The sequence below is a fragment of the Stylophora pistillata genome, chromosome 1, assembly GCF_964205215.1.
Source record: "Stylophora pistillata chromosome 1, jaStyPist1.2, whole genome shotgun sequence".
Classification (NCBI taxonomy): domain Eukaryota; kingdom Metazoa; phylum Cnidaria; class Anthozoa; order Scleractinia; family Pocilloporidae; genus Stylophora; species Stylophora pistillata.
The window spans coordinates 43562612-43590035 of NC_142519.1; the positions used below are offsets into that span (position 1 = coordinate 43562612).

Consider the following 27424-nt stretch of genomic DNA (forward strand, 5'->3'; position numbering starts at 1 on the left):
CCCAGAGACTGTTTCTTTTACGCAGTCGGAGAGCCGTAGAGCTGCCCCACACGCTTCACAGCTCCCGTACAAAGCCTCAGTGAGGACATTTAATTCTACAACTCGACGGCCGCGAAGTGGAAATCTACTGCAGACTTCCGGATCACGCACTTCCTTTTCATTTTCTTGTTTTTCGAGAGCAGACCTGGAAGTGTCAGCCGATTTGAGGCATTCTTATTACGAATAAAAGCTTTTACTACGCCAAAGTGTCCCTTGTCTGTTCTTTTCACGCTAGCGGGAAGAACGGCCGCCATCTTCGATGTCGCAATGTCATGAGCAGAAAAGGTTGCCCAGTGCAAAACGAGGGAATCACCCTAAAATCCGAAATCTGGATTTCCAAAATCCGGATTTTCCAATGAAAAGCAAAGATTTCTTTGAACGCGGTTTCTTATTTCTGATTGGCCATGACTTCCTCTCGACTCAGTTTCCGAGCAACCTCATTCAAAATGGCGGACGGCTGTGGATTGAATGCTGAAAGTATTGATGTCGCACTGTATAGTCAGGACGGTTGGTTTCGACAGCAATGTTACATTTGACAACCTTTTCTAAAAAAAGAATATTCTCCTCTTCACTCTGTACATCGGATGTGGGAGGTAACTTCAAACCCTCCTGGACGAAAATTCGAATTTATACTTCGACAGGTGAGAGGTCTAATAACAAGACTTTCAACTTATTCAATGTCTATGACATATATCTTATTAGGACCACTGCGTACTTATCCTTTAACAAATGTTGAAAGAACTGATCACCAAGCAATGGATTGGTGGACAAAACAATGACCTCCAGTCCACTTACCTAACTCAATCATGACCAACCTTTTGATATTTTCGTTTTGCTTTTTGTTAGTCACAACAAACACCACGAAAGCTAGGCGGTTATTTTAAACATTCTAAATTGTTCCATCGAAATATAGTGCAAAGTCATTTAACCTCTCTCAGTATCGGTCATGAAGTGAGGCGAGAAATCGATAAAATGAGTTGTTTGGTCCTTCAGTATGATATACGTTTATTATCTAATTGTGCTCCGTAGAGTACAAGTAACGCGCGAGACGAGTACAGATATCACGCGATATTTGTACTTCAGAAATATCCGCGAAATTCGCCCGCACAGAATTAAAAATTTGGCGTGTTGGATAATAATCTCTTATTAGACGTTTTGTTGTGTAGTATCACTGAGCATTTTTAGTCGTTGTTTGTATTTCACTCGCCCTATGGGCTAGTCAAAATACAGCACAACTCGGAAAAATACTCAGCAATATACTACACAAAAACGTCTCATAAGATATCTTTACTATCCAATTGTGTTTTGAAGTGTACAAATAACGTGCAAGACAAGTGCAAATATCACGCGATATTTGTACTCCAGAAATATCTGCAAAATTCTCTCACACTGAAATAACAATTTAGCATGTTGGATAATAAATCTCTTTTTAGATGTTTTTTTTTGTTTAGTATCGTGAGTAGTTTTTACTCATTGTTTGTATTTTGACTTGCCCTACGGGCTCGTCAAAATACAGCACAACTTTTGTCGCTTAATTTTCACCTGAAGCTCAAATTGATTATTTATTGAAAATCTTGATTATATTTGCATCAAAATTTTGCCTAGTAACATGTGGCTTTGTAGCTGACAGTTGTTTGTAGACTAGCTGCTTAACTAGTATCTTGGAGGCAGGGGTTCGAATCCTTTCAAAGCCTGATTGTTTTCTGGTTTTTTTTCTGCAATTGCTTATAATGATTATATGAATTACAGTCTACTTATGAGGATCGTTTCTTTCCTTGAATTTCATCTGCAGGTCAAATTTGCTTCAAGAAAATTATATCTTCTGTGATAACTGAACAACAGTTAATCAGTCAAATTTGCTGATAAGGATATGAAAAATTGAATTGATTTCCCTCGTGTGTTTTTGTTTTTGTTTAGTTTTGTTTTTATTGTTTTTTGTAGCAGATGACACAATGTAAGTTGATGAAGAGTAGATGATTTGGCTGCACTTGTCTGTGATTTCTATGAAGTACAACCTTTGGAACCATTTGAAAAGGGTTCAAGTAAGTTTAACATCTTATAAGAGATCATTTCTTTATTAATTCCTTTCAAAATTTAGGAAATCCTTAACATCGTCATGAGCATCAAGCCTCAAATAACTCTTTCTGAATTGGTGATGAAAGAGTATACATGTAGTCAGCTGTAGAAATGATTTTCAGTTGTAGCTGCAGTTAAACAACAATTAAAAAAACCTGATGATGTGTGTTTAACAACTAACTTAATGACTCGCATGTCTGCTTAGGCTGCAACTGAATTCATAAACAAAATTGGGTCCTTCAGTAATTTCTTTCCAAGCTTACTAATGACAACATCATGCACCTGTGTTTATCTTGGACAGTTAAGTGTTCTGTTTTTTATTGTCCTCGGTCAACCTGAGCAAAAAATTATCATGCTTTCTCTACAATTTGTTATTTGAGCTTACTAAGTACACCTTCCAAACACTCTGAGTAAAAACATGTATGACTTCAACATACTTTCTCCTCTGTTTTCTAAACGTGAAAATTAAGGAATAAAAGGGGTAAGTTTCTAAAGAAACTGGGGTGCTGCGTCAGTTGTGGTAACTTGGTAATTTGGTTTTATCAACTAAGTTGAAATTATAAATTGGCCACCACCCTAAAAGAGTTAAAAAGCTGACATTTGGAGCATTAGCCCTTCCTCAGAGCGAATGGGAGAATCGTGTGTTGTGTGTGTTTATATGCAGAAAATGGAGCTTAAACGCTAGGTGGGAACCGGGTGATGAGAAAAAGAGGAATGAACAAGTAGAAATGAACAGCGTTCGTTGACACTGCTTAGAATGATTAGGTAGATAAAGTGTCTGGCGACTGGTTTTTGCGAAGGTGTTCTCGGAATCGAATAGTTTGATGACAGCAGTCAGAAGACAAGAATGCTGTCTATTCTGTTTAATGGAAGTAAAACTGAGTCGTATCTGTCTTCGCTTTTAAAAATGTATCTTTCGAATGCTATTATTGTGTCTTGAGATCTCAAGAAAATAAAAAACACAATTAAGAGGTAAGAAATGGCCAATTTCAAAATCAACTCTGTAATTTTGCCGCAAAACAACAACTCGCGAAAACCACGTCGAGCGGTTCACAAACAGCTGCTGCTCTGGCCATTTAAAAAAAAGAGATCATTATTTGCGTCAGTAAATACAGCATTTGTAGCATTTAATTGTCCAGGCAGATCATAATTGCCATTACAAAGCGTGGTCAAGGTTGTTATTTCATAATGATGTACTTCTTACTGGCTGAGATAAAATTATATGGTTTTTTCTTGTTTTAATCATAACAAAACTGGAAGCCTGATCACTGCTTCGAATTCAACATTAAAATTTTAATAAAAAAGAGAAAAGATGAGCTTCAAGCTGAAAGTCTGAACTACTTTTTTGTTACAATCCAGCTTAATTTGTTCAAGTTGTTAAGCTTTAATTTAATTATGTTCCAAATGTAATGAAATGAATTCAATTTCTCAAAAGTACAACATATTTTGATGAGTGCTGCCACAGCTTGTATCAAAGTGTTTCTGCTCTGCTAAATTTAAGCTCCTTAGATATATACATTGTGTTTGTAAGGCCCTTTGTTTATAAGCCCTCCTAAAACCCCTTACAAAGCTGTATATGCTCGTACTATTAATTAAACCAGCAGTCTTATACTGTTACACTGAGTATTAATGGTATTGTTTTCAGCAAAGTACTTGTGCATTTTGGGGTCAAAAGTCACTATAATGTGAATAAAACTAATCTACAGTACATGTACATTAGCATCAATGTTATCCAAGAAAAAAAAAAACCACAGTCACTTATAAAATAACATTGAAGAATGAAGTAGGGGTCAAAATGGTGTGACATATACATGCTGTACAGTTATACACAGGCTTAGACAAACACCAAGCTTGCATTTAGCTGTTACCTCAACTTAGTTTCTCTGTCCACAATTTTAGATTACTTTAGCATTAACACCATATCTAATAGTGTTTTGTCTCCTTTACTATTTACAATACATGTTAGTTTTGCTGGTTGACCTTCTGATGGAAACTCTTATCACTGTTTCTCACTGTTACAATTCTCATGTGTTGGTGTCATGGCAACCACATAATTATTATAGGACACGAAGTTGTTTTATGTAATTTGGACCCTATCAAAATACAATTTTAAGAGTAAAATTCATGATTTCCTCCTCCAGAGACTCGAAAAATATGACGATTATATTGATTTGTCTACTTTAATAGCAGAACTATAAGACCCCAGCCTGTTCTGTTTTCTTGCCTTATCTTAAATGTATTAATGTAGTTGCAGGGCAGGAAACTTTACTCGTCCGAATGTCCGAGACGGGTAGCTTTTCCATTCGGACAAGGAAAAAGAGGATCGAAGTTGTGCGGTTAGACAAGTAAGGTCTAGCTTATACGTCGCGCTACAGTCGAATTTAATTCAGGGTTCCACAAGCAATAAAATTTGACGATAGTGCGACGTCTAAAACGAATTAAATTCGTCTGGTAAATTAAATTCGTCCTTGACGTTTTATCCGTCTTGGTAAGACGGATAAAATAGCGATAACGCGTCTTCTGCTTTAACGTCCCACTAGCGCCGCGTGGAATGAAATGCATACATTTTCTTAATGTATTTTCTCAATTTATTTTTGCGAGCCCGCAGCGACCCGAGGCACTGCATTTGGGAAGAGAGTTAAATTCAACCGTATTGATTTCGACGCATAAAACTACGCCACGGTTTACGTCGAAGGGACGACGAATTTAATGGAATTAAATTGGTCTGAATTAAATTCGACTGAAGCGACGTATAAACTAGGTCTAAGTTGTAGAGCTCTAACGTTGCCTGACTTTGGATAAATAATAAATCATTTTTTCCTGTATTTTACAACTAAGAGCCTAGGAAATGAACTTTCTTTTCTTTTTGTGCAAGCTGTGTATTTGATTTCTTCACTCAGCGTCGCCATTGATTTCCACTTAACTGGGGCATGGTTGAAATAAAAGAGTATTTTTTAAACCCTAAATTGCTGTTGCCGATTTTTTGGGACAAGCAGTTTTGTGGTCCGGACAAGTAAAATACACACTATACTTGTCTGAAGGGACAAGTGAATTGAAAAGAAAGTTTCCTGCCCTGAGTTGTAATTTTTCTAGAATTTTGAATCTCTTCCTCTGTAAATCTTTTTTATTTTATATTTTTTGATATATGTATTAAACACTGCCCGCCTCGACTAGCCTTTACTAACTGCGGACAGTGCACATTTCTTGTAATATTGTAATATGTCATTAAACTGTCATCAAAACTGTCACCTTACTGGATCAGGCATCTGCGGCAAAGTCAAACAATAAGCATTATAACATAACCAAAGTAAAGCGCGCGCTCTGATTGGTCAATTTAGCGTCCCCCATTTGCCCATGGGTGTACGCTGCTGACCTGAGCAAATGCAGACTATTTTTCCGCGCGCGCTTGTTTTTTTCTGGTCACGTAAGATTTGTTAAATAAAAGGGAACTCTTTAGCTACAATGTGTTAATGTTATGTTATAAAACAAATGGTAAACACCACAGCGTACACTATTGAGTTATGGATGCACGCGGGAGGTTTGCTAAGCACTAAAGAAGCTAGAGTCGCTCTCGGCTGTCGCCTCGAGCGACTCTTACGCTTCTTTCGTGCTTAGCAACCTCCCGCGTGCATCCATAACTCAATAGTGTACGCGGTGGTGTTTACCATTACTTAATTTTTCCTTATGATTCTCCAGAGTTAGGCAAGCAACTGTGGCGAGTTTTGAAAAGTTTACACGAAGTCTTGAGCATTAATTTACCCTCTGTTAGATCTATGACGAGGGAATATCGCTGAAATAGTCCACATTTTAAAATTTGCTACCATTACTCTGTCAGATATTTGTTTTTGAGAGCATTGTTTTGTGATTAAGGTCATTAAAACCCATAGTTTAAAGTCAAATGAGAACTATCCATTGTTGATGACTTTGATTTAATCCAGCTCCCTGGCAGTTTTTAAATTTGCTTTTTTTTCTCTAATTGCCACATTGTTTGTCGTGGTCAGGTGGGCCAACTCGAGACGCTGAAAAAATGAGCCTTACCAGTAACCTTTTCTCCACATCTCCTTAAAGTAAATTCTGATAGAAATTAGGCAAGACTAAGATATGAAAAGCTAAACGAACAAAACATTATCAAAACCACCAAAGAGACGTATGCTTTTTTTAGGATGTACATAAAAGTTGTGAATTCACCTGCCGACGCAAAGACAATGTCAACTTTTTTCTCCTTTCAGACTGGCCGGATTCCTAGCAAATTGTCCGTATTTGTTTAAAGCCATTCTAGGTACAGTAGGGAGAATAACAGCTGATATGCTCATGAGATACAAGATTTGTAAAGTTGGTACAATAAGGAAAATTTTCTACGGGGCAGGTAATACTTACATTTGGATATCTGTAAGTACTTAGCAATCGCTAAGGCCAGTAGCATAAACTATGATTCTGTTAAGGCTCACGTATGATCGTCTTTTTCGCGGAGATTAGTAAAATTATCGTATGACCCGTCTGGCCCCGCTCGCGCAATCCCATAGAAAAGTGTACCAAAAGCTGACGTGTGCAGGGCTGGACGGGTTGCCGTGAGCCGGTCGGGAAAAAGCCATCCGGCTCTGGTTTTCTTGTACGCCTTTATTTCACAAAAACAGAAACGAACATTCTTCGCTTTTGTTGCAAAAAAAAAAAAAGTGACAACAGTGAAAAAAAGAGAAAATAAGTAATGCTTTCGATGAATTGTGAGTTTCTTGTTCTGACTTGAGAAAATAAATGAAAAGTATTTTTTATTGTAGAATCGTTTTAGTGGTATTTCGCGCGCGCCAATCTATGGCGTTCCACTTAAGTCAAAACAAACTTTTCAAATTTTCAAAACTTATAGTCTGAGCGTATGTGGAGGGATGTGTGCGAGCCAGGCGTAAACCTCACTTGATGGTGGATGAAATTTTTACTTCAAGATTCACTTAAAGATGAATCTTCTCCGATTCTGTCCATAGGTTTATTAGCTGGAATATTTATAGTGACAACAGGCTATACTTGGCTAAGGAGAACAAGTGTTATATTCCTGGTGTTGGGTGTTGAATTTTCTGGTTTAAATGCTATTGGTTACGCTGTCAATCATTTGGACATTGCCCCACCCTTTGCATCAGCTCATGGATTTATAAGCCCTCAAATAGCATGATTTGTATATGAGAACGATCCTTCGCAGTAAAGCACTATTTGAGCAATAGTGAAAATCAGACCTGAAAAAAATTTCAGGCCTGTACGGGATTCGAACCACTGACCTCTGCGATACTAGTGCAGCGCTCTACCAATTGAGCTAACAAGCCAACTGGGAGCAGGCCATCAAATTAATTCGATATAAACCCGTAGATGATAAATCAAACAACAACAAACATATGAAACATATGTGTGAACTGCGGTTATGAGACGTATATGAGAACGATCCTTCGCAGTAAAGCACTATTTGAGCAATAGTGAAAATCAGACCTGAAAAAAATTTCAGGCCTGTACGGGATTCGAACCACTGACCTCTGCGATACTAGTGCAGCGCTCTACCAATTGAGCTAACAAGCCAACTGTCAACAAATACGTCTCATAACCGCAGTTCACACATATGTTTCATATGTTTGTTGTTTGATTTATCATCTACGGGTTTATACCGAATTAATTTGATGGCCTGCTCCCAGTTGGCTTGTTAGCTCAATTGGTAGAGCGCTGCACTAGTATCGCAGAGGTCAGTGGTTCGAATCCCGTACAGGCCTGAAATTTTTTTCAGGTCTGATTTTCACTATTGCTCAAATAGTGCTTTACTGCGAAGGATCGTTCTCATATACGTCTCATAACCGCAGTTCACACATATGTTTCATATGTTTGTTGTTGTTTAATAGCATGATTTGTTACTTCAAACAAAGTAAGTAGACTGGTATAAGAAGGACCTCAAGGAACCAACCCCGCATGCTTTGTTTCGAAACTGAATCTGCTCTTTTTCTGCCCTGTGCATTCGACTGTTTACAGTGATAGTCCATTCCGCAAGCTTAAAGGCTGTAATTGTTTTTCTCATGTAGACACAAAAAGATTGGAGGATAGTGTTTTGGATCACACTTATTGTTTATGTTATCGCCGTAATTTTCTTCACACAGCTTTGTTTAGGAGAACCCCAGCCATGGGCATCACCTACTACACAGGAAGATATAGACAAAGAGGAACAAGACTCCTAGGACTCTCACAGAATGATACAGTGTCGGAAATAGCGCGTTGTCTTTGTTAAGTCAGGATTGAGTGACAAACCCGTTCTAGAATTACAGGATATCATTTTTCTATGTAAGAGTAGAGCTTAAGTTTCTCCATTCATTCGGGACTTAACTCATGACTCAACACATGGATGTACTGAGAACTGTGACTTGCAGATTCTCTTCGTGATTAAAAGCGTGATTCAAATATACTATGAGATTTGTCGTGGATCATCATTGCAAACGGGAGCATTCTCGACAACAGTGCTACAGTTGAAACTACGTGGTAAGGTCCAGTGGTTACATGTTCCACTATCACGGGGCAAGTTGGTTCCAGTCCTTGCTCTTTTGTTTCGTTTAATTAGTGCGAGACAAAGAGCGAAGGAATACTTACCAACGTGTGGCTCATAGTGAGACGCAATAATTCTACTTCATCATCCGACCGAGGCTAGGTGTATGGCAGTTTGAAGGGCGTGATCAACAATTATGTAAAGATGAAAGTAAACAATTTTTAAAAATCGAGTTTTATGACTTTTTTGACTTTATGACTTTTTTATGACCTTATGACTTTTTATACGATCAGTATCATCTTCGAACTATGTCGACCTTAATTAAGAAAAAATATGAACATTTGGCTTCTATGCACAAGCGTAAGATAAGTTTAAACTGAAGAATAAATCTATAATCATTACATAGCATATATCATTTTACATAGCGGTCCACATGTTCTGATCTGGGAGAGAATAGGGGAAAGCGTACTGACACTGCAGTGAAGAACCGTATTATCTTTGGCTGGGCTACCGGAATCTTTCGTCTCCAGGCTGCAAATGACGTGACTATGATTGTTACCTCTCGAAAAAAAGGATAACAGGCGGACAGTGATGTCCAAGATCCGTTCAGATAGTTAATCCATCATATAATTTTGCTTGAACACGATTGGTTTAAACGTGAGCGAATATGCACCAACTAAGAAAGGAACTTATCAAACGTATTTGCTTCATTGGGTTTTATTCTGAATGTTACATTATTCAGTCTCTGTTACGTAGAACCTGTCTCCTTCATCGGTGATAAAACTGTTAATAAATAGTATTTCGCAAGAGAAAATACCATTCACGTTACAATACGCTACGGCTAGTTGAAACTCTGTTAATAATAATACTTGTCAGCAAGCCGACCAGATCTTTGTTTTGTACGTGGGGAGGGGAAGGGAGGGCGAAGGGGCAGATATAAAATAAAAGATGCAGAGAACCCATTGATGTCGTAACGATTCTGTCTCAACGATTCGGTTCCGTTTTATTTATTAATTATTTTCATGTAATTCTCATTGTGCCTGATAACGATAACCGTACTAAAATAGCAGAGTTGTGTCCTATGCATTTTCCACATGTCAGAACTGATTGCACAGATCCTATCTCTCCCCCCTCCCCCCGAACACACAAAGAGTCTGCTTTAAGAACTATTTTCAAACTGTGCATGTTCTTGTAACAGGCATGAGGACCAGGGACTTTTCAGCTGCCCCTTTCCTCCGCGGACAATCGTGGAAAATGCACGGGATTGACTTAAGAACCGAATTACGAAGTAAACCAATATCTTGCTTTCTCGGGGTTGACAGCAACATCTCGGTAATACCAATATAACAACTATTATTATCACGAAAACTCTCGTACAGTTTTGTATCCTTAATCAAGAGTCAGGTTTTCTGCTTTGCATAGTCTGTCCTGAGAACGTGACAGTCAACTATTGGAGTCGACGTACAGTTATTATTACGGTATATTCATCAGTATCGCTTGAGCATGGAGCACAAGAACGGAAACAAGGTATCAAGATTGCGTTAAGTCGAACGCAAAGCCAACCAAACAGTTTTAAATATTCCTATTTTCTTAAAAATGGGGTTCCGCTTTTAGCTATCCACAGAGAAAAAAGTTCCTTGTCAATGATATTTTTACAGTGTCTAGCAATAGGATATATATATATATATATCTTATTAGACGTTTCGTTGTGTACTATTGCTGAGTATTTTAACGAGTTGTGCCGTATTTAGTAAAAATACTCAGCGATACTACACAACCAAACGTCTAATGAGTTATTTATTATTCAACCCGCGAAACTGTTAGTTCAGGAGGTGGGACGGAATTGACGCGTTGTCGTGTTACTGTTTCTATTTTCTTCAATAAATGAAAAAGTTTCCTGGTCGTCTACCTTTTTTTTCTTCGTTCGATTCAACTAATAAACTTAAATCTATATTTGCCATCCATTTCGACTCTTCGTCGTCTGAAATATGATTCAAATTGTCCGCCATCTTTTTTCCCGTAACTTTAATCCAATTCTTCGCTTGCACGATGCGAGAAAACCTGTCTAACCGGTTCTCTGGTGTACAAATACCGCATGATATTTGTACTCGTCTTTGGCGTTATTTGTACTCTACGGATTGTAGTTGGATAACAAAAACGGATAACTGAGATACAAGCATGAGAGCAATAGTTAAATTAATTCAACATAAGACGTTCTTGGGCGGGACGTTTCAAAACATACGCTCATCAAAAGTATAACATTGACTCGTTTAACGAGTACTGTGCGCAAACTGAGGCACACGTGTAGCATTACGTAATTATTTCTGTATTACTTCGCTGTCGCCATTATCCGAAGTCATTTCTTCGTCAATAGAATCCTGAGGAGTGCCTTCAATCGGGAGGGTCTCGTGAAGATATTTGAGCAGGCCTCCATCAGCAAAGTCATCCACTGTGTGTCCCTGGCCAGTTATTACTCATCTAGCGGTCAGTAATCCTTCCACACCCACAGGACCCCGGGCATGGATACGACCCGTGCTGATACCTACTTTAGCACCTAAATAAAATAATGGTGTTTATTTAGTATCCTGTACCTTTGAAGGACTCGATGAATTCCCATCCCCGCTACCTATAGCAAGTTCCGCGACACACTATGCTCCTCCGCAGGGCAAGAAAACCCACGATAATCAACAGATAGAAAAACGGGAAAAGTGCATCCCCGACCAAAGCACTGGAGCTATACCGGGGTTTCAAGGTTCTAATGGACTCACGGGTGTACCTGGAAGGTAGGAGTCCCGATGCGCGCATAATTTTCCCTCCCTTTGGAAAACGATCTTTTCAGGTCAACAACACTCAAATCTTCAGAATCACTTTTGGAAAACTGCCCAAATCCAAATCGTCATGGCATAATATGTTTTCCGTGGCTAGATACTCCACTTGTTCGTCATTCTCGCCGCTTGCATGCCGCGGCAAACGCGCAAATACGTAGTATGAGCCATTTCACATAAGAGCGCGGAAATTCGTGACACCTTCCCTATCCCTCTTCCCACCGCCTTTGAAAAATCCTACCTATACGTATCTAATTAGCAATTCTCCTCACAGGCAGCCATACAAATAGTATGAAACTAGTTCGGAGAATTTGGTATTGGATCAATAAATAATTCCCTAGGGAGAAATTCTGGGGCCCGTTTTCTGAAAGTCCCATTAACTGAACAGGCCGAAGCCATATTTTACAATCAAAATTTAGAGAATAGATTCGCAGGTTCTGGCACTCTAACCAGTACATTTTGTTCCTTTAGCTGATAGTTTTAGTGCACAATTTACAAATCTTCTGAAACCCCACATTGTATAACAACATATTCCTCATATAGAAAACAGTAGCCGCAAAAACAGAACAGCTTTACCGGCCCGTAAATATCACTGTGCCTTCGAGAAACGGGCCCCGAGTCAATGATAGAAGTTAAAGGTTTACAAGCTTCTAAATTCCAAATGATTACATAAAAAGAGTACGAAAGGTGCCACGCTACACGAAGAACACTGGGAATGGAAGATGTCATCGTCATTACGGTCCCAAAATAAGAAATCCAATCCCATAACTGCCGTGGTTGCGCGCCTGCAACCTGTTTCCCGGACCTCTGATATGTATGAGCAACAGTAGCCCTTTTTACCAATTACGGATCGTCGCAGGTTACATTTTTTTTGCTTCAAGCCTCCCGAAAATTCGACAAGATTTTTATTTCCCTTTGGCATAATCTTTTAACCCTTCACAATCATAACTAGAACCCTTGTTACTGGAACCGAAGCAAATTTCTCCTCCCATCGGGTCATTAATCAATTTTGCGCTCCACGAACTGAATCTTTTATTTTACTTAATTAACGGCAATTGTGTTCCTGTAATAGCTAAGCACACTATTTCATACTTACCCAGGCCAAAGGGATACCCATCGGAAAATCTAGTGCTTGTGTTATGGAAGACACACGGACTATCCACAGCTTTGAGAAAGTGATCAGCAGTCCCCTCTAAAAATAAAATATTTGGATAAGGGGCTTTTAGTAATCGGCACAACGCAAACCATAAATGCATCTTGCGCGGCTTACAAATTTTTCAACTGAGCAATATGTAGTATAACATAGAAACTTGGAAAATATAAGTAAGTTGTCTATATTTTTCTGCGTTGCGCAGCTTACGTCGGTTCTCTTTAAGGATTTTACAAACAAACATACAAACAAACATACGAAACATCACAGTGTAGAGATAATGGCAAACAGAAATGACCTCCAAAAATGGACCTTAGAATCATTGAAAGAAATTCCCCATACTGGAAACAAACGGACGTTGAATTGTTATAATGAAAACTTTAGCAAACGCTTAGTCAACATATGCGACAAATTAAAATGGCGTTAACATTGAAAGACTAATGTGTCTTACATGTAGCTAGCGGTGGATATTCACCTCGCTGCATAGCCACCCTCACTCGGTTAATAGCTCCTTAATATCACGAGAATTACCAAAAACACTGATATAATCTTCATCACACTGTCATAGCTCCGCGAAATCATTGCGATAAAAACAGAGCTGAAAAGAACCCTGATTACGGAGAGATTAAGTAATATATTCTTACCATTATCGGTGATAATGACATCAGCGTGAGAGCTTCCAAATTGATGGATGCGATCAATGGCTTCCTCTGTAGTTCTGACTACTTCCACTGTTCACTCTAACTCGCTGTATTCTTTCTTCGTAGTCTTGGCCAGAGCCGGAGCCAGCGGTAAAGTCTTAACCAACTTGAGTACGGCGTGAACTATTACCTTAAAAGAAAATCAATTAAACAAACAAATAAAATTAATACGAGAAATGAGAACAAAATTAGCAAACGGAGTCAGTTGGTGAGTTGATGGTCTTAATAAGAAGGACGCACATTTTGTCCAGCATGAGTAATGAGCGAACTTACGTAGGTTAGCGACGGACAAAAAAAGCGTACTGATTGAAAAAAATAATAATAAAAAAATAATAATAATAATAATAAAACAGCTTCGCTCTTCAATTTCACTCAAAGCTGTGTTTTCATAGTTTTGTCAAATTTCGTGATTTTGACGCTTAAAACGCATAGAGCGATGAAAAAAAAAAGAAAAAACAAAAACAACATAAATTCAATTGCGCAAAATAACACAAAAATTCATAACAGTTGAAAAGTAACGCTCTAAAATTTCTTAGAAGCGAATTTCTCTCGCACATTCATTTTTCATCACCCAAAGCATAGAGAGCAATATGGAAAAAGCGCATTCTGATGTTATAGTGTAAAGGTTAACGACTTACTCCTTTTTCCCTGAGAGCTTTTAGCATGTGTTCCAGAAATTGTGACCGAACAAGATCCCTGTGGACTAAAAGGGTCTCCATAGTATTGCAAGCTGCAGGGTAGTCACATTTGGAATCCATTACTACAAAGGAAGAATAGAGTATACTGCAACCAAAATACAGACGATCGATGCCAAAAAATCAAGTTTAACAGACGTACCGTACGAGCATGATCACCCACAACGAAATGTTTGTCTCGGCAATCATTAAGCCAGAACGGAAAGCCATTGAAGAACGGCTTGGTTTAAAGATATTACCCGCGTTTAAACATCTAGTTGAATAGCGGGAGTTATCAAATGGTTTTTGGGAAAAAAAGCCAAAATTTTCGTATTTCACGATCCTTCAAGTAAGTAAAACCATGTGGTAAAGTTGATCCCCACACAAGCACCACAAGTAGTATCAAGGAAGTTATCCCTGAAGATTGCAGAATGCGGGTTCTTGTCGCGTTAATCGCACCCGAATCAAGGATGATTGGTTGGAAGAATGCTGCAAGTTTTCTGGACCAATCAGAGAGCGAAGTTAAGCGCAACGAATGCAACTGCGGGTTATTACTACTTCCAATTAAAAATCGAGCAAAATCGGCAATGAAACGCTTTTTCACCAAGCACGAGGTACAATAATGAGTTATATAATGCTCACCAATCTTTGTGGCCATTTCAAGATCTGCATCTTTATCGACATACACGTGGCAAATTCCCTAAGCATGCCAAGAACAGGAATTTCTTTGCTCTGTCTGAATGCGCTCAATCATCTCACTGGAGCCTCGAAGGATGATTACATCCACGTATTTATCCAACTGATTAAGATGATTTACCTCTTCTCGAGTACTGACCTAACAGTAAGAATAACATTTACACAGTCAGTATATAAAGACTACAGGACTGACACGGGTGTGATCGGCTCACAGAGTTCGATCACAGATCTGTGGCACGGCTTCTATGAGAAATGATCGCCGGTGAGAAGGGAGAGGAGGCTTGGGAAGGGTAGACGCGAAACCTTCCCAATTCAACGCTCTTCGTACCATCGCGCTTCATTTATTAGAGAAATTTCCACTTAAGTGTGAAAACAAATTCGGAATTGTCGTCATCTTAGTTTAATTTACTGCGCCTTGTCATTGGTCCGAAAAAACTCGTACCATTTCCTCGACCAATCAGATGCAAAACTACAACCAGAGGCGAATGGTCACTCAGCCGTTTGCTTTTTTGATTTGACCCGTCATTGGCTCCTTGCGATAACTTGAGTTTTGTTTTTACGACACCCAATCGAAAAGCGGTCTGAGAGAACTTCTGGAACAGGGTACCCACTTTGCTTATTCATGTTTTGGAAAGCAAAAGAGTTGCGAAGTTCATCCCTGAGTAATTATTGACAGCATCAAAGACCTACTGAAACCTAATTAGTCCACATTCAGTGTGCGAAGTGAATTGCAAGGTAGTAAAACTCTGAATCAAAGTCAATGGCTGCGAGGAAGTCAGTCAATGGTAGTCAATAGAAAGTTTAAATTGAGAGCAGAAAATTGATGTATGAAAAGTTTAAAAGGGCTCGTTTAATGTCTTAATCCTTTAGAAAAAGTTATTGCAGTGCCGGTTTACTATCTCGAAATTATTTGACTCTTCTACAAATGACAGTAAAAATTGTACACATTTACTGACGTCTGTTGAGGCGAAAAAAACAGCAAGGATGATGGATTAGTGTCAGCTAATCAGCCTAAGCACCGTCACAAAACTTACCAAACTAACAACTTGGGGGGGGGGGGAGGGGGGAACGTAAATGGACAAAGTCTCTGCAACAAGACTGTGAAGACATCTATTGCTGTGATAAGCTTCTTTACCACCATTCAAAAGCAAACCGTTGCATGTGCTGATGGCTAAAGAGGCGGCCTTGGAGAAAAAAAATTCTAGCTTATGAAAAGACAAATACATGAACAAACAAAACCAGAGGAAAAATATCCCTTTCGTTTTCCATGGGTAAGGCTCGAGATCCCTGGGTTTTACAAAAGCAGGATTTTTATGTTTTCAGTTTACTTTGGATCAAGATGCAAGTCAACAGGAACACACAGAAAAAGAAAAAGCAAAACAAAACAAAACAAAACGAACGAACGAACAAATACTTTTCATATCTAAATACCAGGTAAGTCAACTTCTAAATCTTACAATACTTTGTAAGGAAAAAGATGAGAAACATTTAAACGTACAACAGCTGTACCTGTACTAGAGCAGCTGGGCAAGATCCAAAAGTCACAAGAAGCACTCCAATTGGAACAGTTTCTTGTTTCAGCTCTAAACCATATGCGATTTTGGTTCGTTTTAGCACACGACCCAAGATGTTGTGCGAGGAATCCGCAATCTGTCTCAGTCCCTGAGCCAGGTTTCCAAGTTTGGACGAACGGTGTCAAAAGTAATCTGCCCATCATAAGGGAACTTAAGTGTCTCTCAAACCGAGCGTAGTCCAGATCTTTAAAGTTAGCATCTACAATTTGATCATTGCGTTCGATAAGAAGGTTGGCTAATTTGTAAATGATTCTGGCCGGCTAGACAAATCACGTAAAAGAAAAACAAAGGTGCGTCATTTAAACTGTAGTACTGCGCGTGACGTTTGAATGTTGAAATGATAGATGAGGCGCGAGAAGACTCAGCTTCAAGCCGTGCTTCAAACCTAGGCCGAGGCACAAAAAAAAGAGGATGTTGGGAAAAAACCGAACACTACCCCTCAACCAAAGGGAATTTTGGGTCATTTTGGTCAAACATCTCGTCGACAACTTTTCCGTTAATTTTTTTTGCCTATAAGTCTGGATAATTTGAAATGGTCCAAAGAAGCCTGCTGAACAGACATTATTTGTTTGGCGTTTTTCAGTGGAACGGAGGTAAGCGCCAGACAAGCGCGGAGTGCCAGTCGCGTGCAAGGGGAGAAACGTGCTACTTCACGCTCGCCTCGCGTTTGCCTCCGTTCGTCTGAACAACACAAAAGGATTACGCCTGCTCTGCAGGCTAGACCTGAACATGGAATTAAATTAATAGCAAACAACTGTTCGGCCTTAAGCATTTTTAATAGTCTACAACCGTACCTGGTCAGCGGTCAGTGCTTGCTCTTCCCCTTTTGCGAGCTATGAAAAAAAGCGAATTAATAAAAGAAACCGAAAGACACATTTACGCAGAAAAAAAGAAAAACAGTATAACAGCAAACAATTCTATAAAACTAGTATATCCCGAGAAGAAGGTGCAAATTTACAGTCACAGGATCAACCAGGACCACTCGGTATATCATCACACGCGAGTTACCACAAATTTTCAGAAGGGAGGGTGGATGGGGGGGAAGTTACTGAAAGGTTTAACCAGACACTGTAATCACTTAAAACACTCGGTATCTAGTTCACGATACACACTGAATGAAAACGCTGATATGGCATTTTTACAAAACTGCCCCCAATCTGGCATCTAAAATCAATAATTTCACAGAACCCTATGTGGACATCACAATCTCCTCTTTAATTGTTTGATTTCAGGATCCTGTCCCTCCAGTGTTTCTGAATATTTAAGTTAAGGTCGAGATCAACTCTGTATCAGATAGCCATTAGAGTTTGAGAATTCTAAACATAAAAGTATCGCAGTCAAGTTTCAATCTAATATAAAGCGCTCTCTGATTGGCCTGCTGCCATAAGTTTCCAACCAATCACTATAAGGTAAATTACAACATGACGACGACATGGACTAAGGTACATTCTGACGTACCTGCCGCAGCCTGATTCTCTACAGATGGCCCTGGTTCGTCGACCATAGTGAAGAATTCTCCAACCGTTCGGCTATCCAGAACTTAACGAATGACGTAATCACTTCCGGTACCATTGGCTATAAGTACACTCGTATCGCTCTTTAGTGCCCAGGCCGCAGCCTGAAGAGTAATAAGAAGGTAAAAATAAAATGGTTAAGCTACGAGAGTTGAAATAATTCATCGTTATTTTGTAAGCCTTTTTCTCTGAGAGCAAATCGCAGAAGACACGTCATGCGAAACTGTTTCGATCTCTCTTTCTCAAAGATTCAAACGCAAACTTGCCTTTGTAAAGGAATCATAACACGATTTATGACTCGTACTAAATTTAGCATAAAGTCCCGTTCCCACCGTGCTGTGACTTTCTGTCATCGTTCTGCCTTGCGTCCACACTAATCCGAAAAAATTCTCCACTGAAAACAGATATTTTCAAACTACAGATAATTTTCAAAACGGCACTATAGGCCATACGGTAACTAAAATGTACTCAGAGAATAATTGAAAACAAGTAGCTGTGTACGGATAGTCCAAAATTGAAAGGATTTGGCTACATATAAATTTCCGTATCTGTCTGCCTGCCTTGAAGTTTACCTCAAGATTCAGTATCTTTCTCGTTTGTGCTTTTTTGCGATTTTATTGAGAATCAAAAAGACTGCTGTTTCACCATGTTTTTGAATGACAACTCGTCGCTTGCGAATGGGAATTTCAATGTTGCGTTCCAATAAAATTTACCTGACCTCCCCTTAAGAGTATCCGGTGCTCTGACAATCCTCGCTCATGGACGGTCAATTTTCTAAAGTTCCCCCTTCATACTCTTTGCAAACTTGTTTTAACTATTGGAAGTACAAACCTTCACTTTAGACTCCATGCCTCCCCTGCCAACACGTGACTTTTCTCCAAATTCAATATTACTGACGTTCGCTAGCCTGAATGTGTCTAGAAGGCGAGACTCAGGCAAGTCGGGAGGGCCGCTGTAAATGCCCTGTACATCTGATAATATCAACAGCAAATCTGCCTTCAGTTCCACTGATAGCAAGGAAGATAAACTATCTTTGTCCTTTACACTTATCACCTGATGAAAACAACGAGAATCGAATCTTTTGTAAGAACAGTGGAATAACAGTCACGTTATTATGAAATCCACATTTACGTTGAAGCTTAATAGTTCGTTCATTTATTCATTTACAGTAACATCAGGAAGTCACAGAGGAAAGTTAAGTAAAACCCCAAAGAAATTCCCTACTACTTTCAGCAGAAAATTGAAAATTGCTGTAAAATTTTATCTAAAGCTAAGATTCCTGGCTCATCCGCGGTGTAAAAACCTGTGAAGCTCACGAGTGACGTACCCTTAATGAAATTGTTAAAAAAGCCTCTAAGAGATTATATTTCTTGATTCAACTTAAGAGAGCCAAGGTTGCTCGCACTGATCTAGGGCTCTTTTATTCCAGTTGTATTAGATCAATCATGGACTATGCAATACCGGTTTTTCACTATAGTTTTCCTAAATATTTAATGAGAGAATTAGAACACGTACAGAAGAGAGCAATGTCCATTATCTGTCCTGGTCATAGCTATCATGAGGCCTTGGATATTATGACATTTAAAGAATTAGCCATCCATCACGACGAAATATGTGAGTCACTTTTCGACAAAATTGTAAATGACAACAATCACCGTCTTCAAAAGTTAATACCAGCAGCACATGAAACTACCTACTTGTTAAGGCGTGTGCGACCTATTAATGTACAACGCTTCAAAAACAGTCGTTTTAAGAAAAGTTTGATCATTTCCTCATGTCTTAAAGCGAACTCATTTTAGCTTTCCTTTTTTAGCCGATTGAACACTTTTTAATAACTAAGTAGTTAATATCTAAATTAGTTTAATTTTACTTCTATATATTATGTGAGTAAATACACAATTCAGTTTTTTAACTGCTATGTATTTAGGAATATATAAATAAACTTCAAAATTCAAAAACTTCAAACGTAAAACAAAGACAACAAAACATTATAAACAATAGCGTACAGCAAAACAATACCTCATGAAACAAAGAAAACCTCGTCAGGTTTTTACACCGAGGATGACCCAGATTCCTACATGCTTCATAGAACACCTGCAGATTTGTATCTGTCATGTTGAGGATACAGTGATTGCTCTAAATTTTGTCAGTGGCTCTTTGCTGGATCAAAAAAGTGCACAATTTGTTTTTGTCAGTAAAAAGTTTTCCACGCGTTTTTTTCATTCCAAATTGCATCCTATGTCGTTTGATTACCGATAAATAGATGTTGAGAATTTGAGAATTTAGCGTCACATCAAGCTAAAAACTCTCTGACTGATAAGTAATGTCTGTAGCTCCTACGATCTGATGAACACTGAATGCTGGTTAACCCTGCGGGTGACAAGCATCTAATTCTTCTTACAATATGACTGCTGAGTCAAACATTACAGTACTGAGAATAAAGCAAATGATCACCAACTGCAGAAGCTACTGATCGTTCAACAAACTGTCCTAGTCAGTACCGTACTGGTGAACAGTGTGGAGAATTTGCTTACTGATATTGTAAGGACAAGATATCTGTTAATCTCTTCTAAAATTCCATTGACTAAGATTATAAACAAGACTTTCACTGGGCTGCTTTCTGTGCATTTTGCATGACTGTTTACAATAAGCATGCAACAAGACTTTGGAATCAACATAAGCATAGACATTGATAGGAACAGCAAACAATCCTATGAGTGAGATTAATTCAGACAAAAGACAATCACCAAGGAAACTAAAGATAAATTGTGATAAATTGTGCTTAGAATTGGTGGACCCTTGAACTCCAAGAAGTGATCAACATGTAACTTCTCCCAATAATATTCAATAATATCCAGCAAACAGTTTAAGAGAATACTCAAAACTTATTAAGTAGAATTTGTTATTGTGATCTAACACCAAATTCTTGTAACTAATTTACAAGGAAATGTGTAGCAGCTAGAGGAGAGAATTAGCAATTAGATCTTAGGATTAATAATAAAGTGTTAAAAGCTAAAAATATCAGGCTGACACAATGCAGCTATGTGTTAATGCCAAAAAAATGCATGACATGCTAAAATACTAGGTCAATCTCCAATATGCCAGAGCATAATATATTTAACTTTTCACACGCTGATCCACAAATTAAAGGTAATGTTCTCAAAGTTTGACGATAAAATAAACATGTACATGCTGAACTTCAATTATTAGGCCTCTCAAGTTTAAAGAAACTGCTAAAATTAAAACATATTTTTTAGGGTTCTTGGAATTGAAAATAACCGGGAAACAGAAAGTAAAGTTTCAACATTTTGTCTTCACTAACGTTAACTACAACTTCTCGTGCCAACTAACCTCTCTAAATGATGCTAAGTGACTGAATTAGGGAGTTGTGATTGAAGTTGTTACTTACCGGTGCCCAGGCCATCTTATCAAGTTGGAAGAATAGTGCATGTGAAGAAAGGAGACAGTGACAGCGTTAGAAAAGTTCATTGTCTAGCTTTTAACTACATTCTCACTGAGCTAAATTCTACATAAAACTTTGTCTTAAGTTGAACTGTTTAACAAAATTTTATTTAGGTTGTCTATGATGACGAGTTTCATGTTTTCTGGCTACTCTGTTCATACAATTGGACAATTTCTTTGGTTCCTTTGGCATGGCAATTCCACAATAATGTACACATAGCTTACTCATCAGCTTTCTGACAACCCTGTCAAATTATTTTCAGTTCCACTTCATTATATGGCTACCAACAAGTCCTCCAGTACATGGAGAATCTTAGAAGAATAAGTTACATGTATGCAACTGGGATCAAGTGGATGGGTGGTGCACACTGCCTCTTTTTGCAATTTGAGCATAATGGACACCAAACAAGACTGAAGAATAACTTATATATGAGGTATCAAGTGGAAAGATATATTGGTGCATACTGTCCCTTGCACTAAAAACAAATCAGAGATGTACAGTCCAAAGAAAACTTGAATGAAACTACAGCAATGGATGAGTGTATCTAGAAATTTTTCATCTTGTCTTTCCCCCTCACCCAACCCCTCCAGAGACAGTGACATTTTACTACTAAGCCAGTGGAAAGGACACAGCCTTTCATCCTATGCTCACCATATCCCAATTGCTATAATATCCAACAGGAATTAACACTGAAACCTCTTTTATCTGCTCTCTTCAGAAATCAATGATCTTCTGCTTTATAAACATGTCATAATATATAATAAATGCCCATGGGAAATCACTGCTTAATGGTCACAAATGATTTCTACCAATTTAACCTCAGTGTTGTGTAGTTCCAACAGATATCAACACTCATACGGCAGAAGAGACCCCACTAGCCTGCAAACACTCTGGCCCTGACATGTTATCAGCACTGTGGCCAAGCATTCTTCAACCATGGGCAAGTTTAAGGTCTTGAGCAAGGCAAGCCATCTACTTGACAAATCGACAGTGGTTTAGTGTGTTCTGTACACTTATTTGTCATCACAGAAGTCAAAATGTTGTGGATGCACATGCAGGGCTGTCAACAAATTTTGATCACTGTGAAAAGGAATATCGTTGTAGATAAGAGTACAGACCACACTTAACTACTATCAATTAATTTGTTTTACCACAATATTAATGTCAAATAAATTGATTCTATCAGTCCGTGACTCGATCAATGCGTGAGCAGCACTGTATGTACTCTTATGGACAGTGGCACATTGGCCAATGCCATTGGGACACTTAGACAGTGACAAATTGGCCAATGCCATTGGGACACTTAGAGAGTGACAAATTGGCCAATGCCATTGGGACACTTAGAGAGTGACAAATTGGCCAATGCCATTGGGACACTTAGACAGTGACAAATTGGCCAATGCCATTGGGACACTTAGACAGTGACAAATTGGCCAATGCCATTGGGACACTGACAATCATTGCTAGATCCCTTGCAGACCTCTCATTAGCTCACATTGCTCATTAAGACCTTACTTTGTCCCACTGGCAAAGTCAGGCAGAACCACCTGTAAATTGGTGGTCTGCTTGTGGGCTAAGTCCTTGCCATTCTGAAAATTTCCGTTTTGTTTCAAATGGTTTTCTTCAGAAGTTGTGCATGTTGAGAGCACCATTCCCCCTTGAGTTTGCCAGGAAATAACCCTCCCTGGGGTGGATGTGAAAAGGTTCTTGAGCTGCTTATTTTAATGTCATCCACCTAATGTAGTTAACTAAACTATTCTGACTTGAAAAGCAAGTTATGTAATATTGAAATAGTTTTGAAAAACAGACGAAAAAACATTTCATGAATGTTCCAAAATGATAAACAAGTCAGGAAATTTCCTAGGCAGAAACATAACTGATAACACAATGAGCTGGAATTAGTGATCATAACAAAAGGGCAAACACAGCAAATTGTGTAAAATGAAAGAATTTGTAAATGGCAGTTAAACATTTAAGTGCACCTGACAATTTGCAGGCCAGAAATTTGTCACAACTACCAACTGTACCAAATTTCAAATCTAATTCAGAGCTCAGAATTAAATAATAAAAAAACCTTTTGAAGCTTCTGAAAGTTAGGAGACAAAAACTAAAGAGCTTATTAAGAATTTTTTATTGAAATAGAGTCTTTGCTATGAATCATGAAGAGGAGAGATTATTTCACAGACCACATAAAGCTGCAAGATCAAGTACTAACTTTTCATATTAAAGGAGACAGACAGATAACTTGTAATAACCTGTTCTTAAAAACTTAATATTGAAACCTAGAAGTATCTTGGCCAATTGATGGTACATTTCATAAAAGGAGAAATTGTTTATCTGCTTCTTCATGCTAATCCTGTTGTGACTAGCAGTTTGTGTGAGTGTTTTACTAAAAAGGAGCATTTTTGGCAAATTCTCACTCTCTTAGAAAATTCATTCCCCATTTTGTGTTTCACTCAGCTGTCTGATTGCCATTACATTGTGGTCTACTGCTAAGTAATGAGAGAGAATTTCGCACAGCATAGGCACATACAGTAACCTAACAGCTACATTTACCTTCCTATATGCTACTGTAACAGTATAACTGTTAAAGATAAAAAATAATATAATAAAATTAATAATTCAACTTAATAAAAAAATATTTCAACTCAAAATCATTTCAAATGACTGCTGGTTTGATTTGTGTTCTCCTTGTAGTTCTACAGATAAAAATATGCCCCTACTAAGGGAATTGCTTCAACTGAAATCCTCTTAAATTTGTGAAGAGTAGAGAATAGGATTGTGGAGGTTCAATAGTTTTCACCTAAAGTAAAATAAAAAGTAACTGATCAAAGAGACAAAAATAATGTTATTAAGTGATGTTGCAGTCCATCTATGTGCTCAAGAAAATCCTGTCGTCCTATTTAAGGCAAACTCTGCCACACTTGATTTTGAAATTCAATTGAATGTCTGAACTGTGAGTGGCATTTCAATGAGTCATGAAAGTACATAATATTATATATATCTATCCAAATCAAATTATAGTATATTTGATTATTTGAGCATTATTATTGATGATGATTTGATACAGTGTATAGTGTGATCATGCAGGTGAATATATTCCTGAGAAGGACTCTGATGATCAGATGACCTTCTGCTAAGGTTGTCAAAATGTCAGTCGGCCTGACTGCCTACAACTGTGCTTCTCAAGTCTACCCTCACCTTAACAATCAGAATACACAATCTAATATTTCCCCTACAATCAGCATTCAAATTAGTTCACACATCATGTTTGTGAAGAGTAACAGTCCTGTTTCCATCGCACTCTAAACAAGTAACACACCCCCTCTCCCCTCCATTCAATGTTAGCCAAATGTTCATGCAATATCACGATACAACATTGTTTTTTTGTTTGGTTTTTTTTTTTTTTGGGGGGGGGGGGGCAAAATGGTGAACTTAGCGAGGGCAAAAGACATAAAATTGAAGCAATTAGGGGTTGAAAAGATCAATGTGTCAACAATTTTGTTGCCAATTTTAGATTCAAACCATAAACTGTAAAATGGATTTGATTGTACTCACCCCAGCCAGATCTAGATCCACTCCTGGAGATAATGCTACGACATCGTTCTCATTTATAATGGAATACAGTTCATAGAGATGAACTCCTCCACTGTTAATCTCAACTTATCCAGTGAGTATTTATCAGAAACATCCTGTTTTGTTATCAGCTTAGGCACCTGAAAAGCACAATCAATTTATTTTAATAATTCTAGTTACAAAACACTTAGCTGTCAAGCTCATTTACAGGTTTTAGACACAAGATAATCAGATAATTTAACAATAATATCACTAATTACCACCCCCCCTCGAAACAGGCACTGAAAAAAAAAAATTAAAAACTACAAAACAAAAAAGTCAAATAGCAGAAAAATTGAAACTGAAAAAAATTATAAACTAAATATTACACCTAAAAAATTAAAAAAATTAATAAAAATAAAAAAACTATAAAGCTAAAAAATTTAAAAACAAAAAAAAAATACAAACTACAGTGTATTGCTAGGACACTAACACTCATGCTTGAAAATGTGTGATAACAGTACACTGACTCTGAGAAAGAAATTAGTGGGACTGGGGTGAGTATGTAGAATCGAATGTACTACAAATGAACGATTTGTGGCCAAAAGTTGCAGAGGAAATTAACAAATACTTGAAACCCTGACTCGAGTCGTGTTCACGGCAAAGGAAAGAAATAACACAAGCCGTGTGCGCACCAATCACAACTTTGCATGTGACTTCAAATGTGTTTTACCCTCACTATTAAAACAGATGGATACCACCTTAGGAAATATAAGATAATTATACTCAGATGATCACCATTCTGCACATTCCGAAGCGTTCCCATGTTTATGATTATATTTATGTTTTATGATTTTGGCACATCTGTCAACATGAGACTTTTTGCATCACAATAAAAACTTTTATGATTATGGAATCCAAGAGGCCTTTGAGGTTAGAAAGCAAATCTAGGAGTGTCAATTTGCAATTAACATAATTGACTGATGCCTTAGGAAAAAATGCCTATTAATGTTAAGATTTACTAAAACTTCATTTGAATAATAAATTTCATGATAAACGTATATATACATGTACAGTGTATGACTATGTATATCTCTTGGTACATTTTGTATAGCATACCTTCTGGTGAACCAAAGTCTTAAGCCTCTAAAATGACTCCTTAATGTCTTAAAACCTATACATTCAAGATATTGAGGATTTCTTGGAATTATTTGATTGCCATTCATGGGGCATGAAATTGATTCTGGTGACTTTCTGAGGAAACTAATAATTAAGTCATAAAAGTAGACTTTAAAGAGATTCATGGGTCTCGAAAGTAGGCTTTTACAGAAATTCATGGGTCATGGAATTCATTCTGGTGACTTTCAGGGGAAATTCATGGGTCATGAAAGTAGACTTAAAATAAATTCATGGGTCATGGAATTCATTTAGGTGACTTTCCAGGGAAATTAATGGGTCATGGAATTTATTTAGGTGACTTTCAGGGGAAATTATAATGGGTCGTGAAAGTAGACTTTAAAGAGATTCATGGGTCATGAAGTAAGCTTTTAAAGAAATTAATGAGTTATGAAATTCATTCTGGTGACTTTCAAGGGAAATTCATGGGTCATGAAAGTAGGCTTAAAAGAAAATTCATGGGTCATGAAAAAAATTCCCCCCATTCATGGAAAATTCAAGGCTTAAAATAACCCCATGAATTTTCATTTTGCAGTTTTCAAGGGCCATGAAATTATCTTAATGGGTTTTTCACTAGAAATTCATGGAATTGTCATAAAACTACTAACAGTTCATAGTGATATCTGTGACTAGAGATTCCTCATTATTTCTTCTGTGATTTTTTCCACATGATCACCCCGTAAAAATCTCTTAATACCACTTAAAGTTTGAATTTTGATCAAAATGAACCTCACTAATATCTTACAATAGTCCTTAAAACATACCTGTTCGCATGTCAGGCCATACTGCTGAAACATAGCTTCATAGAGTGATAACAATCCTCCCTGTCCCACAGCGGCACATGCTCTTGCTTCGTAAGGCCTTGTCACTACAAGAACACAGTATTGCTTATATTGAGTACATGTCTTAAGTAGGTACTTGTAGGTAATAATGAGGCTCATGATAAAAAAAAGACACTGTTTTCAGGGCTCAAAATTGCGACCAATACAGTCGCATTTGTGACTTAATTTTTATGTTTGCGACTTAGACATTATTCCCGAGGAGTCGCAAAATTGCGAGTAGAATAGAAAAGCCAGCAGTCGCTACTTTGCCACAATTTTTGCCGAAATAAATAAAGAAATGAAAAAAGATATTATCGTGTGCCTTGATTATCATAGACATTTGAAGATATAGGGTAAAATTGTGCCTAATTTATCCGAAATGTTGTGCACGCAACGCCATTACCTTGATCGGCCGCCATTGCAGCGATCTCTTATTCACACCTCGAGGTCGGGGAGAACGGCCGCCATCTTGGATGTCACAATGTTATGCGCAGAAAAGCTTGCCCGGTGCAAAACCCAGGGAATCACCCTAATAAAATCCGAAACCTGGATTTCAAAATACCAGATTTTCCAGTGAAAAGCAAAGATTTCTCTGAACGCAGTTTCTTATTTCTGATTGGCCGTGACTTCCTCTCGTCTCAGTTTCCCAGCAACCACA

General features: G+C 38.0%; 1 long non-coding RNA gene and 1 pseudogene across 2 annotated transcripts; one reads left to right on the forward strand and one right to left on the reverse strand.

Moving 5' to 3' along the window:
* The first annotated feature begins 480 nt into the window (after positions 1–480).
* Positions 481–10519, forward strand: LOC148742682 (uncharacterized). The gene is made up of 4 exons (XR_016000478.1): positions 481–680; positions 1981–2081; positions 6345–6481; positions 8238–10519. It is a non-coding gene; the product is annotated as an uncharacterized LOC148742682 (long non-coding RNA).
* LOC148742683 (delta-1-pyrroline-5-carboxylate synthase-like) lies at positions 9319–27377 on the reverse strand (annotated as a pseudogene). The gene is made up of 14 exons (XR_016000477.1): positions 27170–27377; positions 26710–26813; positions 24773–24930; positions 21161–21175; positions 18583–18804; positions 17696–17855; positions 17032–17070; positions 16173–16497; positions 15698–15847; positions 14610–14802; positions 13932–14053; positions 13237–13423; positions 12539–12634; positions 9319–11171 (listed from the first exon to the last, which is right to left on the reverse strand). The product of XR_016000477.1 is annotated as a delta-1-pyrroline-5-carboxylate synthase-like (transcript).
* Positions 27378–27424: the final 47 nt, after the last annotated feature.